The sequence below is a fragment of the Pelecanus crispus genome, chromosome 5 (genome assembly GCF_030463565.1).
Source record: "Pelecanus crispus isolate bPelCri1 chromosome 5, bPelCri1.pri, whole genome shotgun sequence".
Classification (NCBI taxonomy): Eukaryota; Metazoa; Chordata; class Aves; order Pelecaniformes; family Pelecanidae; genus Pelecanus; species Pelecanus crispus.
Window position 1 is genome coordinate 15815502 of NC_134647.1, and position 17842 is coordinate 15833343.

Here is a 17842-nt window from a genome sequence, read left to right on the forward strand (position 1 = left end):
TTTGGGTCTTCCCAGTATAGAAAAGATGTTGACTAACTGGAGGAGAACCACCAAGATGGTTGAGGGCCTGGATGTGCTAGGAGAGGTGTTTGTTCAGCCTGGAGAGGAGAATGCCAAGGGGAGTATCTTCTGTCCTCATCTTCTCTATAACCAGCCATTAGGAAGTTGAATCAGACTATTCTCAAATTACGAGGATTTGAGAGCAGCTGGATCCAAGTTGCAGCAAGGCAAATTCTGGTTAGATATAAGGGGAAAAAAAATCACAGTGAGGGTGGTTCAGCCCTGGGTCAGGATGCCCAGAGAAGCTGTAGAATCTCCATCCTTAGAAATAAAAAATTAACTGGAATATTTCCAAACACCAAAAGAAAGGGAATTTTACAGTGTTTTGGTTTTGCCTGACTAGAGGAGGGACCAAAAAAGAAAGCAAAACCACACAAATATTTTCAGCAAAGGATATCAGGAAAAAAAAGGTTAAATTTTATTCTAGAATTTTAACAAGGTTTTTGTAGGTTTTTCCCTGTCTCTAATAACAATGCTGATACCTAATATATCAGCTGCAACATCTCCTAACACCTTTCCCCCCCAAACTTAGAGCACTAAATTTTCATGCTACATATAGATGACACCTAGACCAGAGTTTAAATTTTTTGTTCTTTACAGGAAAGAAATGGAATAACAGATGGTTCCAATTAAAAAACAGTAGGAGAATTTTTTTTTTTTTTTAACTGAGCAATCTGGGTCATGAGCAAATACTGTTTTTTCTCTCCTGCTTCATTTTGAAATTGCAATGAATTCTGAAAAAAATCATAACTAGAGATCTGTGAGATAAGAAATGTAATTAAACCTAGTAGGAGTCAGGCTGCTCTGTAACACCTTTAAACAGATGGAAGGATGGAATGAGACCTAAGGCGATATCAGATATCCTTTGGAAAACTGAGGAATTATATTTGTTCTTCAGCAACCACTGTATTCCACTTATTCTGAATGGTTTGGGTAATCTGGCACTAAATGCAACTATTTTGCAATTTGTCCATATAATTTGTCCAATATAAAGACTTGGGGAAAATTACTATTTTTCTATTCCTAAGCAGAACACAAATGGTGTTGTGAGAATCATCAGAACACCTCATAAAGTGCAAACACACCAAAATAAAATAAGAATCACTTTCTCAGTCTCCAAACTGATTGCAGAAATAGACTTTTTTTTTTTTATTTTTCACTGTAACACTCTGTCAAAGGAGTGTTATTGTGGCTAAGGGCTTGTTGTACAGGGGAGAAAGGATTCCTGGTGCTATTGGTGAAGCCATCCCAGTTCTGAAGGGGGCAGAAGTCAGTGGCAAGAGACCTGGATTCAAATCTGATCTTTGATGCAATTCATTGTAGCAGCTATTGAATATCCAGGACGTCTTGGATAATCAGTACCTATTTCTTCAATCAAGGGGCAGTATTGGTTTACATAGATGATAGAAACTACTTTCTGCTGTCACATAAGAGAGCTGCTTTTTAACTCCAAAGGGCTAAGAATTGTGTCTTGGTATCCAAGATGCCAGGTTTACAGCCGGGGTCAAGCCAGAATAGCAATCAGTCCTGTGCATAAAGCATTTGCTATGTTCTACTCTTAATGAGCAATAACCCACTTAACACTGGAAAATAAACACATAGATAAAAGTGGTTATTTAAATTATGAATAGCACCAGCAGTTTAAAAATGGTACTTTATGTAATTAATATTTAGCAACTAATAAATTTCTTTAATAGTAATTAAATGCTAATTAAATAATTTCCTCAGGAATGTATTTACTAATGGTATTTTTGGATATTCTTTTTCCTTTTAAATGTTTCATAACTGTTATTGAGTAATTAACGTTCACTAATTAATTTTCAAGTAAGAGTTCTGACCCTTCAAGCAGTCTAGGAATGGAATTCCCTTAGCTGATATGTATTCATTTAAAGCAATTCATAGTAAGACCAAAAAATAGTATGGCTTATAGGGAACAAAATACCTCTGCCTAAGACTCCTGAAACGTATTGATTCTCAGTGAGGTTTGAGCTCCTAGAGGCATGACTACAAGGATTCAGGTGGTTGGATATGCACTCGTGTTGTGAATGACTTGGTGATGAGCTACTACTCCAGTGTGGCATCCAGGCAGATATCTTTAGGCTGTTGCAGTTCCCAGGTTAAATGAATCAACTGAAATGTTACAGCGTTTCTGAGTTGAATTTTTTAATTTCTCCCGAGTTCAATGGAAGCCATTTCCTCTTTCTATCCTCCCTAGATTCTGGTGAATTGGAAGCTTTCATAAAGCTCGGGGGCTTGTCAGTCCAAAGGAGTGTTCATGGCGCTTGCAGCTACAGACATTAAATGAAAATTTGCATTGTTTGAAGGTTTCTGAGCATGTCTCTCTCATCAGGAGCAATTCCTCTGTGGGCTACAGCTTATAATCATATCTCTGGCTGGATTTTTGGCAGTAGGATTAAATATGGATGTTTTAATTTTGAAAGCACAAGCTGAAGCTCCAATTTCACAGGGTCAAATCTCATTTCCATTAACAATGGCTCTAAAAGGGTCAAAATGCTCTGTCTCAGTCAGTCAATATTACGAGATCATGAATAGCACAATGAATGAGTTATAGCTGCTTGAATGCACATGACCTGTGCTCAGTGGTAATTGACTTCAGAGTGACAATTTGTGGGCATTAAGTCAGAGCATGTTCTTAGCCCATGGATGTTCTCAGTGGCAGAGAATTCTCTTTGAAGTGTATTTTTTCAGTCCATGTATATCTGGAGCAGTCAGCAACTGATGAACTACTGAAGCCATCCTAAATCTTGAAGAAATATTAAGAAAATATAAAATAATGATTCCTTCCTGCCATTGGATTGAAAAGCATGGACTGGGCTCATTATGTCCCCATGATAATCACAGGCAAAATAAGAAAAGGAAATAATCTAAACCTGGTTAGAAAGGTAGGCCTAATTCTGCTTTTATTCATGCTGTGGTAAATCTGGAGCCACTCATGTACAGCCTGAGGGTGGCCTTTATTCTTAATTGCCACATTTTAGTACAATTTATTCAGCACAAAAAGGGAAGGAGTCAACCTGGGAAGCAGAGGTGGTTGTATCTGCAAGCTAATACTATACTGTGAAAAACCTGTCTTTATAAGAGTAAAGAAAATGCTAATGACTTAGTTGGAAAAATAATTAAAGGATATTGGTGACATTTTTGTCAATTGAAAACATATATTTTACTTGCTTTCAGTTTATGAAACAATGACTAATTTCACCAATTAGTTGCTCTGATGGAGAACTGTGTATTTTAAGTTGACATACCCCTTAATTTTACATTATGCTTCATGAACCTAGTAATTTTAAATGAGTATCATTTAATTCTAAGGACAATGAATGAAACAAAGGAGACCTGGGAAGTTATGATACAATACAGAAGAGTTTCTTCCACTCCAATCAAGCCTGTATTATTTTTCCCCTGGTGTTTTTAAAATATATTATTCCTCAAAAGTCACCGTGAGGTCATTTCTACAAAAGCCTGCAAAATCCTCAAATTGCTAGTTGGGAAGTACAGCTCTGCTTACTAATCCTGCCTTAGCTTTGAGTCATCTATGGATGACTGCAGCAAACTATGAATGTTAGCTATGTAACGCTGCAGAGGGGATGGAGGCAGCTTTGTCACAGTGTCACTGCTTCTCCCCCAAAGCTCTCTCCGGTGTTCCCAGTGCAGGACAGGCAAATTCTCTCAGTCTTACACAGGAGGACCACTGTGCACAAGTGACTGAGTTTAAAATAAATAAGGTCACAGCAGCACAAGCAGACCTTTTCTGGGGGAACGGGACCCTAGACACTGCCACGAGCAAACTGAACAGCCAAGACGCATTAGATGAGACAGGCAGAGACAGGCAGAGGGTAACTAGAGAAACTGAAATGAAGTGATAGATCAAGTTGCAGCAAAGGCTAATAACATATATTGGATTAAAAAATACAGGTTTCCTGAGTCTCAGGTGAATCTGTTAAACCTAAGATTATCTGCTCATCTAGCCCTCATCTAATCTGACCCCAGTGGGATTCTGTGTGAGAACAAGGAGAGAAGCAGGGAAGGGAAGCAGCAGCTGGTGCTCAGAAAAATGCTTAATTTTCCTTGTGCCATTTATGCAAGTCTGTGCAACCAGCACTGAAAATCCCACGGCAGGTTTGCCCAGGAAATTAACCCAAATTACATATTTATTCAAACTGGGGTATTTTTCAAGTAATTTCCCCTTCTGAAAATCCAGAGATAAATATAAATTTGACTATGCATGAATGTCATGTAAGAATGTCGTGACTAGTGAAGGTGAATGGCTTTTATACATTCAGATGAAGAACAGCACAATATACAGCTGAGGTCTTGCTGCTTAATGCTGGAGTTGGCCTGTCAAAGTGACTGAGAGCAAAGTGTGTGCACTTAACATGCTGCCCTGTGCCTTCCAGGTATGTTCATTTACTCCTTCAGGTGGTTTATGTGCAAATGAGGCCTTAAGCAATAAAGAAGAGTGACTGGGTGTGTCTGCAAAGTGTTGGGCACACCATATCCCTGGAAGAACTTGCGCTTCTGAATTTGCACTTTGTGTGAGGTGTTATTTTGCCAGAATGTTAGCCTGCTCTCTAGGTGCTAGATTTATGTTTTGAGACATATTGCACAGGTGGCATGTATAGGCTGGAACTGTGTGTGTGTGTATTTCCAGTACACAGCATTTGTTTAAAATCTAATTCTCTACCTGGGACTGGCCTTACAGAACCTAGCTGGTTTATGCTGTGTAAGACTCCTTGTCACAGGTGCCTTTGAGGAAGTGTCAGAGAGTAAGTGCTTTCCACACAGCCTGAGCAGTATAGGGGACTTGCAGTAACAATAAAATAATAGTAGTAGTAGTAGTAATAATAATAATCATTATTATTGTTAGCAGTGAAACAAGGTGATGCACAAACAAAATTAACTTCCTGTACATCCAAAATTTTATATATTTTTTACCATCTTTACCTTTAAAAATTTTTTTTCTTCTCCATCTGCTTCATCGATACATAAGATAAGATCAGTCTTTAAATTCAAGAACCGACAGAAGGTCAGTTGTCAAGGCAGTTATCCAGCCAAGAGGTATGAAACTTGATGAGCCAAAAATAATTTGGCACTGTTATATCAAAAAGACTTGAATTCTGTGCATCAGCTAAATACCATGAAGATTTAGCTGAGCAGGGAGAGAAGCACTTCTTGGCTGTGCCTGTGTCATGATTAATGTGGAGATGATGTGGTTGTATGATATACCCATTGCTCTTTAAAGTTTGAATGGACTCAGATTCATGGGACTACAGAGGTGGTTCAAGCTGATGATCAGTTAATTAAATTCACTCTTCACATATTGCTTTGGAGAAAGAAAGGATAGTCTTGGAATTCAAGTGGAGGTTTACAACACCAAGGAAATTGTGTTGGATCTGTTCTCTGCTATTGGATTTCTTTGCTGGGATGTCCACTTAGTTGACTTGTGTCTCAGTTTCCCCACTTGTCTCAAATAAGCTTTAGGTAGCACTTCCAAGTTTTTTGAACGGGTGTATGAGCTCTCTGAAGTTTAGCACTGCCTACTGCTATTGCTTCTTACAGCCTGATGCTTTCTTCAGGGCTTCTCCAATTTTGTGCATGGATGCACTGCCCTCGTAGAGAACAAGGAATGAAACCATTCTGCTACGGTCAGGTCTGCTCTGACCCTAGCTTTCTCTGCTTCCATATTGAGATAATCAGCTTCTTGATGTTTACGTTTTGGAAATAAACTGTACAATAAAGGTGGAGTTAATGAGAACAGATAGTAATGAGGGATGAAAAACATGATACAACTTTGCCTCTCTTGGGAGGGGGAGTTACACAGAGGGCATTGTGTTGTTAGTGTATGTACATAAGGACAGTGGTGAAAAGAAACAGTTTCAAACAATCTGGGGAAGAAATAGGGTTACCTGAAATTCCTGTGATGTCACAGAGTGTACTGCAACTCCTGACCTATCAACTTCTCATTTGACCTTGGACTTTGCATGCATGCTTTTCTGGTGTAATATAGAAGCCTAAGTCTGCAGTAGAGGGAAAGAAAATAAATCTTAGCTGGTTACTGTTTGTTACCAAACACTAGCAGAGATTAGAATGTAGATTTCTCAGCATTTGAGAGCTGGGCACTGCATCTCTCCAAAGTATATTTGATGCCACAACCTCTGGTTTATTAATGTATGAATACTTCTGGTGTCTATGAGGTCTTTCTTGCCGGAGAAATGTCACCATCATGCTCCAGCATTGCCTGTTGCTTGGTCATTAGCCTGCTCTTCTGGCAGGGAAGACATGTGAATTTGAATCCTTGTTAGGGAACTAATTGATTAGATCTTACTCTTATTTCTTACAATTCTTATTCTGAATAAGTGGACAAATTTAGGAGAAGCCAATGAAATAGGGAAAGTACCAATGCCAGCTTATCTGACAAAGTTTTGTACAGAGGTCAGCATGTGTTCTGGGTCTATTTACCAGATGGACAGCCTTTGGCAGGCGAACCATGTGTTTAATGTTTCTGAGGAGATCTGGGCATCTAGTTCATACTCTGTTAGGATGAAGATGAATGTCATCTATCTGGACTTCTGTAAAGCCTTCGACACAGTCCCCCACAACATCTTTCTCTCTAAATTGGGGACATATGGATTTGGTGAGTGGACTGTTCGGTGGATAAAGAATTGGTTAGATGGTTGCATCCAGAGGGTAGTGGTCAATGGCTCGATATCCACATGGAGACCGGTGACAAGCGATGTCCCTCGGGGGTCAGTACTGGGACCAGTGCTGTTTAATATCTTCATCAGTGACATAGTGGGATTAAGTGCACCCTCAGCAAGTTTGCAGATGACACCAAGCTGAGTGGTGCAGTTGACATGCCAGAAGGACGAGATGTCATCCAAAGGGACCTGGACAAGCTGGAGAGGTGGGCCTGTGTGAACCTCATGAGGTTCAACAAGGCCAAGTGCAAGGTCCTGCACCTGGGATGGGGCAACCCCCAATATCAGTACAGGCTGGGGGTGAAGGGATTGAGAGCAGCCCTGTGGAGAAGGACTCGGGGGTACTGGGGGATGAAAAGCTGGACATGAGCCAACAATGTGCACTTGGAGCCCAGAAAGCCAACCGTATCCTGGGCTGCATCAAAAGAAGCATGGCCAGCAGGTCGAGGGAGGTGCTCTGGGGAGACCTCACCTGGAGTACTGCATCCAGCTCTGGAGTCCTCAGCACAAGGACATGGACCTGTTGGAGCGGGTCCAGAGGAGGGCCACAAAAATGATCCGAGGGCTGGAGCACCTCTCCTATGAGGCCAGGCTGAGGGAGTTGGGGTTGTTCAGCCTAGAGAAGAGAAGGCTGTGAGGAGACCTTATTGCAACCTTCCAGTACTTAAAGGGGGCCTATAGGAAGGATGAGGACAATCTTTTTAGCAAGGCCTGTTGTGACAGGACAAGGAATAATGGTTTTAAACTAAAGGAGGGTAGATTAAGAGTGGATATAATGAAGAAATTTTTTACAGTGATGGTGGTGAAGCACTGGCACAGGTTGCCCAGAGAGGTAGTGGAGGCCCCATCCCTAGAAACATTCAAGGTCAGGTTGGCTGGGGCTCTGAGCAACCTGATCTATTTGAAACTGTCCCTGCTCACTGCAGGGGGTTTGGGCTAGATGATCTCTAAAGGTCCGTTCCAACCCAAACCCATATGATTCTATGATTCTAAGGCAGTCCCATTCAAATTCAGCAGTAGAACTCTAAATGCCCAAAAGATCTAAAATTGACCTATGTGCAGTCCATAGGTGACTGCAGGTAGAAGTGGTAGCTGAAATCAGGGATCGAGGGCTGTGATTCTGAAGTTGGAAACATCTGTTCCAATGTGTTGAAGTACATCCACAGATCCAGCCATCAGCCTTTTACTGTGAAAGTGTATCAAGGCAATATCACCTGGGAGGTATCCATACCTTCTCAAGTCATTTAAGTGCATTAGTACGGGTTTCAGTAGAGTGATTTTCCTATAAGCTGTCAAACTTGCTAGGAATATTCAATTTGACTGTAATCAGAGGCCTTTGGTGAGTAATAGGACCTTACAGAGTGCTAATTATATGAGGGATGAATGAGTCCTAACTGAGTGATAAATGAACGTGTCTGTCAGTGATATCCCAGTACATATCAACTTGAAGTTCATTCAGATTCTTCACTTACTGTGTTCCCTGGGCACTGCTCAATTACAGTCTCCTTAGGTTCAGATGTTGTACATGCATTGGGTTTGACAGTGTCACTATGGGATCTTTGTATTTTAAACGTTGCTTTAGGCTTAAAAGAAGAAATATGTCAGTACAAGTCCTCACAGCTTGGCAGACAGCTCTGGATTCACCTTGTCAGTCAGGTCTTCCTAATGCACCCTGCATTAGAAGAGAGTATCTTCTCAAAGGTGTACTAGGCTGAGCCCTGTGATCGTTATTTCATGTGAGATTTCTACATTGCAGTGTCTTGTGAGTCATACTGGCAATTGAGTACCACCTGACATGAAGCACAATGGGCTTTATGCAACTTCAGACTTCCATTTGGTATGACTAATATACCATTAGGTGTGCCCTGTAATGATCACAGAGGTTATTTGTTTTTAAGAACTTGTTAATTTTACAAAGTTGAAGTTTATCATTAAACAACCACTAAAAGTCACTAGGGTTTCCATTCCATGCAGCTCAATTTTGGTTTTTCCCCTCTTGGCCATTTTGGTACTAGAGTGAAATTTTAACAGGCTCTCTTGAGGTCCAGAAGAGCATGTAAAGTTCAGCTGCTCCCTGGTGTCCAATTCAAGAATCCCCAGAATAATGCTGTTTGGTAAGCAACACAGTAATTCTCATTCCCTAATTGCCCCTGTTCCGTCTTCGTATGTCTTGAGGGAAGACTAATCCTTGATGAGTGATAAATTTCCTTTCATGGAGTTTTACTGCATGGTTTAAGGTCCCTCTCAGAGAGCTGGTTAATTATAAATCACATGTAATTTCTGGCAAAGCTTAGGGATCTTGTGTTAATGCTAACTTCTTGACTTTTTTTAAATCAATGAAAAAGTTGGTAACAAAACACTTTACAAGAAGGAATCATCTGTATTGTTGATGTCTCACGTAGCCTAAAACCAAGTTGTTAGCTGTGCTTTTCAGAGATGAGAGAGCTTTTAGGGTGCAGATAATGTACAGTCTCAGACAGCCAGGATCAGGCTTGCCATAATTTTCAGTCTTTAAAATAGCTATGGTGTTCTGACAGTTCCATGGGATATATACCTTTTACCAAACAAAGAAAACAATTTCACATTTATCCGTCCAAAGGTCATAGGAAGAGATACCTCTTTCCAGAAAATCAGCTTCCTCTGAGGAAAACAAAAAAGTTGCAGAAGAATTCTGATCTTTTCGTAAAAAGACATGAATGTTCCTGTTCCAGTTGATTATGAAAAAGTCATTAAAGTTGAAATTGTCATAACTATGAAAGAATGCTTGGCTTGACACCTGTGTATGACAAAGGAAGGTGTGCACTTGTAGATTTAGGAGCAACTCAATAAATAATGGGTCTTGCTTTAACAGTGCTTGCATATGGAAGCAAACAGCAAGTAAATAATTATTAAAATATTTGACAATCAAATATTTCTAAACAAAGCTATTCTTTGGACAGAACATACTCATGATATGGAAAACTGGGAGCTGATTGTGCAATTTTTAATGCAACATGTCCATGATCTTATTTTATTTCTTCAAAGTTGCAGGAAAGTTGTTGTTTTACGTGGTAAGTATAAGGATTATGATAGCAGATACATACATAGATTCATTGTATGTAGAATATACCTCAAAAACTTGAAGATCTTGTAATAGTTAAAAAAGATATTCTTGTTCAGATTGTAGCCCAACACCCATCATTCAGGAAAAGAAAAAATCAATCAAATCAGCATCATGTTCCTTAAATATATCCAATATACTTTCTGGTTAATATCAACAATAAATTTGTGTCCATTTAGGGAAGTGGAATCATCAGCCTTCTCGAAGCAATTGTAAAAAGTCAATATATTTGAAGAAATTGAGTAAACATTCTCATCTTATGTGCCTCATAGCACAAAATGTCAGAAGTTTGAAAAATTTGTAAAATGTATCTCATTTTTTCAGACTGTTTTTGACAAAGTCTCCCTTTTACCAAAAGTTGTGAGCATGTTAGCTCAGGTAATGAAATGCAAAATAATTTTAATTTCTGATTTTGCTTTTGATTGTTTTATGAGTGACTGGTGTAAATATTTTAAAAGCTTAAATATGAACTTCTGCCAGCCTGCAGACTTAGATATTCCTTGTAACTGATCTCTTGACTGATTTATTCCTCTCCTTCTCTCCTTGGTGAGAGTTCAAATTCATTCAAACAGAATAATTTCAAAATGATTAAACTCAGTTTCCAGTGCTGCAGGTAGACTTTCACCTTCTTCTGCTTGGTTAAATTACATTACCTCGGAGTAACTGGCTAGAGAATAAGCTTGTACAATGAATTTACTACAAGAGGTATTTTACTGGTGAGAGTAACCCCATGGCTGGAAGAAGGAATGTTCCAATTGTTGATCTAAGGGGAGCGTCACTAGTTTTCATGAGCTATGTACCTCTAGCTATTTTTCTCCACTTAATATTCATCTTTTCAGGACAGTACTACTAGCTGAGTTGCACTACTACATGCTGGATAGGAACCAGTTGCTGAACCAGAACTGTGGTTTTTAACACGTAAGACACTTGGGAGGTGGGGTGTCCTGGTTTCGGCTGGGATAGAGTTAATTTTCTCCCTAGTAGCAGGCATAGTGCTGTTCTTTGGATTTAGTATGAGAAGAATGTTGATAACACACTGATGTTTTAGTTGTTGTTAAGTAGTGCTTACACTAGTCAAGAACTTTTTCAGCTTCCCATGCTCTGCCAGGTGCACAAGATACTGGGAGGGGGTACAGCCAGAATAGTTGATCCAAACTGACCAAAGGGCTATTCCATACCATATGACATCATGCTCAGCATATAAACTGAGTTGGCTGGAGGGCAGTAATTGCTGATTGGGAATTGGCTGGGCATAGGTCGGTGGGTGGTAAGTGGTTACATTGCTTGTTTTTCCTGGGTTTTGTTCCTTTGTTTTTTGTTGTTTTCTTTTTCACTACAAATTATTATTATTACTATTATATTTCAATTATTAAACTGTTCTTGTCTCAACCCATGAGTTTTCCTACTTTTGTCCTTCCGATTCTCTCCCCCATCCCACAGTGGGGGGAGGTTGAGCAGGCAGCTGTGTGGTGCTTGGTTGCCAGCTGGGGTTAAACCACAACAGGGAGAAGCTTAGAAGCTGGAAGTCTAAATATGCTTTTGAAAGTGGCCACTTAAAGTGAAATTTTTATTTTGCTGAGATTTTTTTTTTCAGTAAATGTTAATTTACATCTGCTCTGTTGAGTGATTCTAAAAATACTACGTTTTCCAAACTAACTTGCCTTTAGAGCCTTTCATTTCTTGTCCAAGAAAATTAGGTTATTTTGGTTTGGTTCCTGTCAAACTCTTGTTTTACTTCAGATCTGTTCACAGTTTTCTGTCCCTCACATCTCCTGCATTTAAACAGCCATATCATCAGCAATGGGCAGGGAGAGGAGATTTCATCCAGTCTGTGGAATTTTTTCAGCCTGATGGAAACAAGTTCTGTGTATCTATTCACCCTCATCTCCTGGGCTTTCAGAGAACATCTGTCCTGGTTTCGGCTGGGATAGAGTTAATTTTCTTCCTAGCAGCAGGCATAGTGCTGTGTTTTGGATTTAGTAGGAGAAGAATGTTGATAACATGCTGATGTTTTTAGTTGTTGCTGAGTACTGCTTATGCTTGTCAAGGACTTTTTCAGCTTCCCATGCTCTGCCAGGCGCACAAGAAACTGGGAGGGGGCACAGCCAGAAGAGTTGATCCAAACTGACCAAAGGGCTATTCCATACCATATGACGTCATGCTCAGTATATAAACTGGGGGGGGGGTTGGCCGGGGAGCGGCGATCGCTGCTCAGGAACTGTCTGGTTATTGGTCGGCGGGTGGTGAGCAATTGCATTGTGCATCACTTGCTTCATATATCATTATTATTATCATTATTATACTGTTACTATTAGCATTACTATTTTACTTTATTTCAATTATTAAACTGTTCTTATCTCAGCCCAGGAGTGTTTCTCACTCTTACTCCTCCAATTCTCTCCCCCATCCCATCGGGGTAGGGGGAGTGAGCGAGCGGCTGCGTGGTGCTTAGTTGCTGGCTGGGGCTAAACCACGACAACATCTCAGTAGATATTTTCCCCCCACATTGGCTAATCTCCAAGAGCTCAGTTTTGCTGCAAGATTCCCCAATCTGCACACATCTGCCTTACAGCATATAATGTTCCTTTTATGAGAGATCCAGCTGCAAATTACCCTGACACATAGGAATTCTCTGCTAGTGTCTCATTAGTGTAGCTACAGCAATACCAGCAAAATCCACTAACCTCAGGTATAGGACATACTTGGGTTATATCAGCATTCAAGACAGGCTGTACCCAAGTACAAAGCCTTGAGTCCCTTCATGGTGGAATTATTTCTTTGAGATTGCCGCAGCCAGAATTATTTGGGAGTATTAGCCTGCTAAAGCACGGCACCCATTTACAGGGCCATTTGCCAGTTTTCAACAGCATAAATCACACTGAGCGCATGGCTCTCATGGGAGTGAGCTGTTGGGTTTGGAGCTTGTTCAGAAAACAGCTTACCTGGGAGAGGAGAAGTTTTTTTTTTTTTCCTGAGTTACAACACATCTTTCTGTTTACAGGGCATCTCACACTGCAGTGATCTATATATTAGAAATTAATGAAGGCTGAGTTAAAATTGCCAAAATAACGTTTCATATTTATAAATGCTAATGTTCTATAGGAATACATTATTTGTATATATAATTTCCTCCAGCTGAGGGAATATGGATACTTCTAAACTTTTTTCTCATGGGCTTTTGCTGGTTTTAAATTTTTCCCACCTTCTTCTCTCCCACAAAAAGCCATTTCCTTTTTTAAACAAGATCATGTTTTATGGGTGTAAGGATAGGGCTCATGGACAACCTTGTGTGATCTAAGGGAACAAGGGTATAGAGACAGCTTGAAAGGAAGAGCCAGAGCTGAAAAGCAAGAATCAACCAGCAGGTGGATCAGCAATTGTGGGACTAGAGTAGATGAGAGCCGTGCAGGTGAAGGACCAGTCAAACTGACAGATTTTAAAAAGCCTACTTTTTCCAATGACTAACCATACCAATGGCCAGGTTCCTTTTCCAGCTGCAAGGATAGTGCACATGGTGCATACTCATAAAGTCTGGTTTTTTAATAAATAAAATTTGGTTTGAATTTAGCTAACAGGATAGGGAACTGGAGCAAGTAATGAGAATAAGTACCCTGATAGCCAAACACCAGAGCTAGCTCCTGCCCTACTCCAGTGACTGCACTGATGCTTTCTATGAATTGCCCTTTATGTATACTCATCTCTGGAGTATGACTCCTTCCCACGCTTCAAAAGGCTTGGGTGTAAATTGCTTGCTCTGGGTGATCTCATCCCTGGTCAGACAATGATCTTTGTGAATTCTCCTCCCAAACAGCATGGAAGAATGTCTGTCAGGATGTAAGCAGTGGCTTGTCCTGTCACTGTTCTACCCTGCTGTAGGCCGTGGCCTTGAAACAAAAGGATGTAATGGTAACACCATGCCTTTGAATGGTTCCTGCTGTGCCTCTCAGAGAAGGAATAAAGAAACCCCTTATGCTCAGCTGACTAGGACCTCACTCAAGAAATAAACCTTTTTCACACTCCCCTGAAATCCTATTTTAGGTCTGAGAATAGTGATGCTACAGTTTAAATAGCTAAAAAAAGCTGCTTAAATTTCTTTTGTTGGTATCTGCATTGTTAGTGCCCCTTCCCTGTATCCTGTAGAAGTAATTTTGTTAGAATACTGCAGCATTTACCTTTGCATTGCTGGCTGATCAGTGCTATGCATAATACAACTAGTAAATACACACGGTATTTAAAAGAAAAAAAAAGTTTTGTTCTGTTTTTTTTGCCAATTTTCTTATTGAATGACAGATTTCTCTATCATGCTTCTTGGAAGAGGGCTTAGATTTGTATTTTTCAGTTTCAGAGAAAAAATGCATCCAATGCTGGCTAAGAAAACCTTTTAGCCAAGGTTCTGCTTCGTAGCACAGTGACTACTTTGAGATTTGTGGGATCTTGCTGCTTTTCAAATGATGCAAATTGTAATTATTTCTGCAAATTTAGAGAGTGATGTTGAATGTGTTTTTCAGGCTAGTGCATGACAATTTTATGGCACATAGGTAAAAATCTGTAGTAAAGATGAAAGTTTTCCCATAGCTATGCATGTTAGTCACAGTGCTACTCACCTCCTGAGTGCTGGCCACAGGGGGTAAAGGCAGAGCTCTTCAGACTGTCTTTGGTCTCCAGAATGAACTGGAGCAATTTGAACACTGGCCTGAGTTAAGCAGTTGTCAGCAACTCTATATATTGTGTTGGCATCTGAGAGATGGCAGCAGATGAGAGCAGATATCCCCTGAATGTTGGAAAAAAGAACCTATTCTGTACCCACTAATACCAAACCTGCTGGCTGGTCCTAGATTCCTTTTGTAACCAAAGATACCAGCTTTGAATCAGCCGTTGAGAAAGTTATTCTAATCCATAGACTTGCACCACTAAATGAACTTTCATTAGAGGAAATAAAACATATTTTAATCATCATTCAAAGGTATTAATGCTGCAGGAAAAATAAAACTGCGATTTAAGTTCTAAAGACAGAAAAACACGTTCCCTATTTTTCTTTTCTGTTGCCCAGAAAGGTGATATGCTTACTTCTGAAGGGCCATAAGACAAATGTCAGTTATTAAATAATAATAATAATAATAATAAAAAAGAAACCAAAACACAAACCTGATGTTTATTCCTCTAAAATTTTCTTAGCTATTTTCCTGGGATTTTTCTCCTCTTCTCCATGTAGTACAAATGGAGACACGGGTATATATAGTACAAAGTACAAATATATTTTTTCTTATATGAAAGAATTTAAAACATCTAAACCAACTTTAGTTTTTCAACTCTCATTTTGATAGTTTTGTGCTTCAACTACATTTTGCTTCTGGAGTGGAAGTGGCAGGCATGGAAGAGAAAAAGAAAGCTTATCTCAAAAAAACCTTCTGTGATATTAGTGTATTTGTCTTCTAACACAGCAACATCCAAGTGTTTATAATAGACTTGCAAAAGTACTACTTAGCTCTAGAGGTCACAGCATACAACAACTTTCCTGGGGAAAATTCTTAAAAAGAGTGTGGACAGCAAAAGGGTTTCCTGGATTGAAACTTAATCTGTGTGAAATGTTAGTGGGTCAGTAAACTTACCTTCTAAACAAACCAGGAGGTTTTCCCACATTGTTTCAGGCAGTTTGAAAAGATATTCATATTCAGAGCAGTGATTTAAACCAAAATGTCTGGAATAGGTAATGTGATTGGTAGTGTTAAAGGCAGTGACCTTTATCTGAGTTTTTATTATCATGGTCTGACACAGCTCCTTCTTTGGTAGAGGCTGTGTTTGAAAGGATCTATAATTTAATGTGCCTAAAACTGGTGGTGAGCTGTAGAAAATGCAAAGTAAACACCATTCAGATATTTACTTTGCAAATGGCTGCCTCCTATGTTGCTGGTGTGATTCTTAGAACATGTGCTTTGTTCACTCTTTTGAACATCTGCCACAGACAGATCACATTTGGAACCCTATAAATGTGCAATATACAATTGTATCTCCCCAAAGAGGGATAAAACCCTAGAATTTTACAACCTTTAAAAAAGGTACAACATAGGAGAGAAATAATGCAGTAGGCTGGGATGGCGCAACCCAAGTGGGGGTACAAATAAATATATGGGGAGTTTTGGTTTTTTTTAAATCCAGTCAATTGTATTGTTCCCCATTAGACTTTGGTGGCTACTCAGGTTTTATAAGGATGGCCATCTATTGACATGAGTATTGCTTAGGGTGCACTTTTCATCACTACAGCTCTTAATGAAAAGCTGGATGCTGATTACTCCAAGCAACTCTTGCAGCTTCAAAATTTGTTTGATAGCTCAAAGCAAATGAAAAAAAAAAAAACAACCAAACCAGAATTGTTTCCAAATGTCTGGGTTTTTTCAGATTAAAACCTGAATTTTTAATTTGAGGAAGACATGTAGGCTTGAGAGAGACTGTGATATTGAATGCTTGGTTCTGGGAGAACAAAAATTAAATCCTAGCTCAAGTGATTCATAACACCACTTTCACTCTAGTTCAGTCTGAGGGAAAAGTGTCATCACTGCTGAGGCTGTTGCTTCAGCCACAAGGGTAAATGTCCTTCTTTGGTCATTGCCAGAACATTCTGGGTCTCTACAGGTTGGGGTTTTTTTTGTGGTTTTTTTTTTTGTAAACAAAAGTGCTATTCAGCTGCAAAGTACTTCTGCTGATGTGAAACATCACTAATTGGAAACTGCTCTATCTCTGCTGTTATGGCTGCAGAGTCAGTCATCCTTTTTGAGAATGCTATGTAAAGGGCTTCTCACCAGCACTTGGTGTTTTCCAGGTGCCATGTCATTTCACAGCTGGAAGCTGGCAAAGGTATTGTGTTTCTAACAAGTATCCCTTTTCTTTCATGGCTACAGTGTGAATTATAAAATTCAGTGAGCCACAGAACTGTCCAGCTGGCTGTCCAGCAAATTTGTCTTTAGGAGCAATGAATGTGGATACTTTGTGCAACTGCACAGAGTTTAACCATTTTCTTATTTTCCATTGTGCAAATCATAGAAATGCTGTTGGTTTGGTGCCTATTCAATCTCATTCAATTTTAGTCAGCAAGAACTACAAGGGTTTTTATTCCTTAACATTTATGTCTGAAGTATATGTAGCTTTTCTGCATCTTAATCTTTTATACCTTTTTTGGTTAGACACATTTCCCAAACTGCTTTAAGTGAGATCTGGTTTTGGCTTAAATGACATGTACAGTCACTAAAGAAATAAGCATAAAACATAGACTTAAAACACAGCATCTAACCTTTTAATTGTGTGGCTTCGAGTCACATTGATTTACAATATTACTGCTCTTATTTCCAAATCAACACAACCCTGAGAGGAGTCATCTTGGAAAGAACAGATTAACCAACAGTAAAGTCTGCATCAAGGGTTGTTTGCTGCTGTTTCTTTTACCTCATGCAAAGCTTTTTCAAACTGTGATGAGGTGGCCTCCCAAATCTCGCAAGGAAAGAAGAAATTAAGGTGTATCCCAGCTTTCTGCTATGTATCCACAACACTTGAATGAGCTGATGGATCAGGGATAAAAGCCTCCACTCAGCTGCAGGGGAGAAGAGCCCAGACTCTCTGGGATATAGCTTTTTGCAGCTTCCAGCCTCTCTACAGGGAATGGAAGTTATCCGTAGGATTTCTAGGAAGAGGGCTGTCCACAGGGAAATAGGTGGCCCAAAAGGAAAAAGGAAAATAGAGGCTGGCTGTCTCATCACATGCCTTGAAGTGAAAGATAGAGGCCTGTCAGTGGGTGCCGGACTAAAAACCTGTCTCCCAAGCAGGCTGTGACAGGGAAGGAGGCAAGTGACCTTTTCATTTAAATGGCTATTTTCATTGCAAATGGCTGTTGCTGTGGCTGCTTCATACACTTTTAAAATATTAATTGACTACAGAACAGACTGGAAAATGCTGTGGTTTTCAATTGCAGAAAACT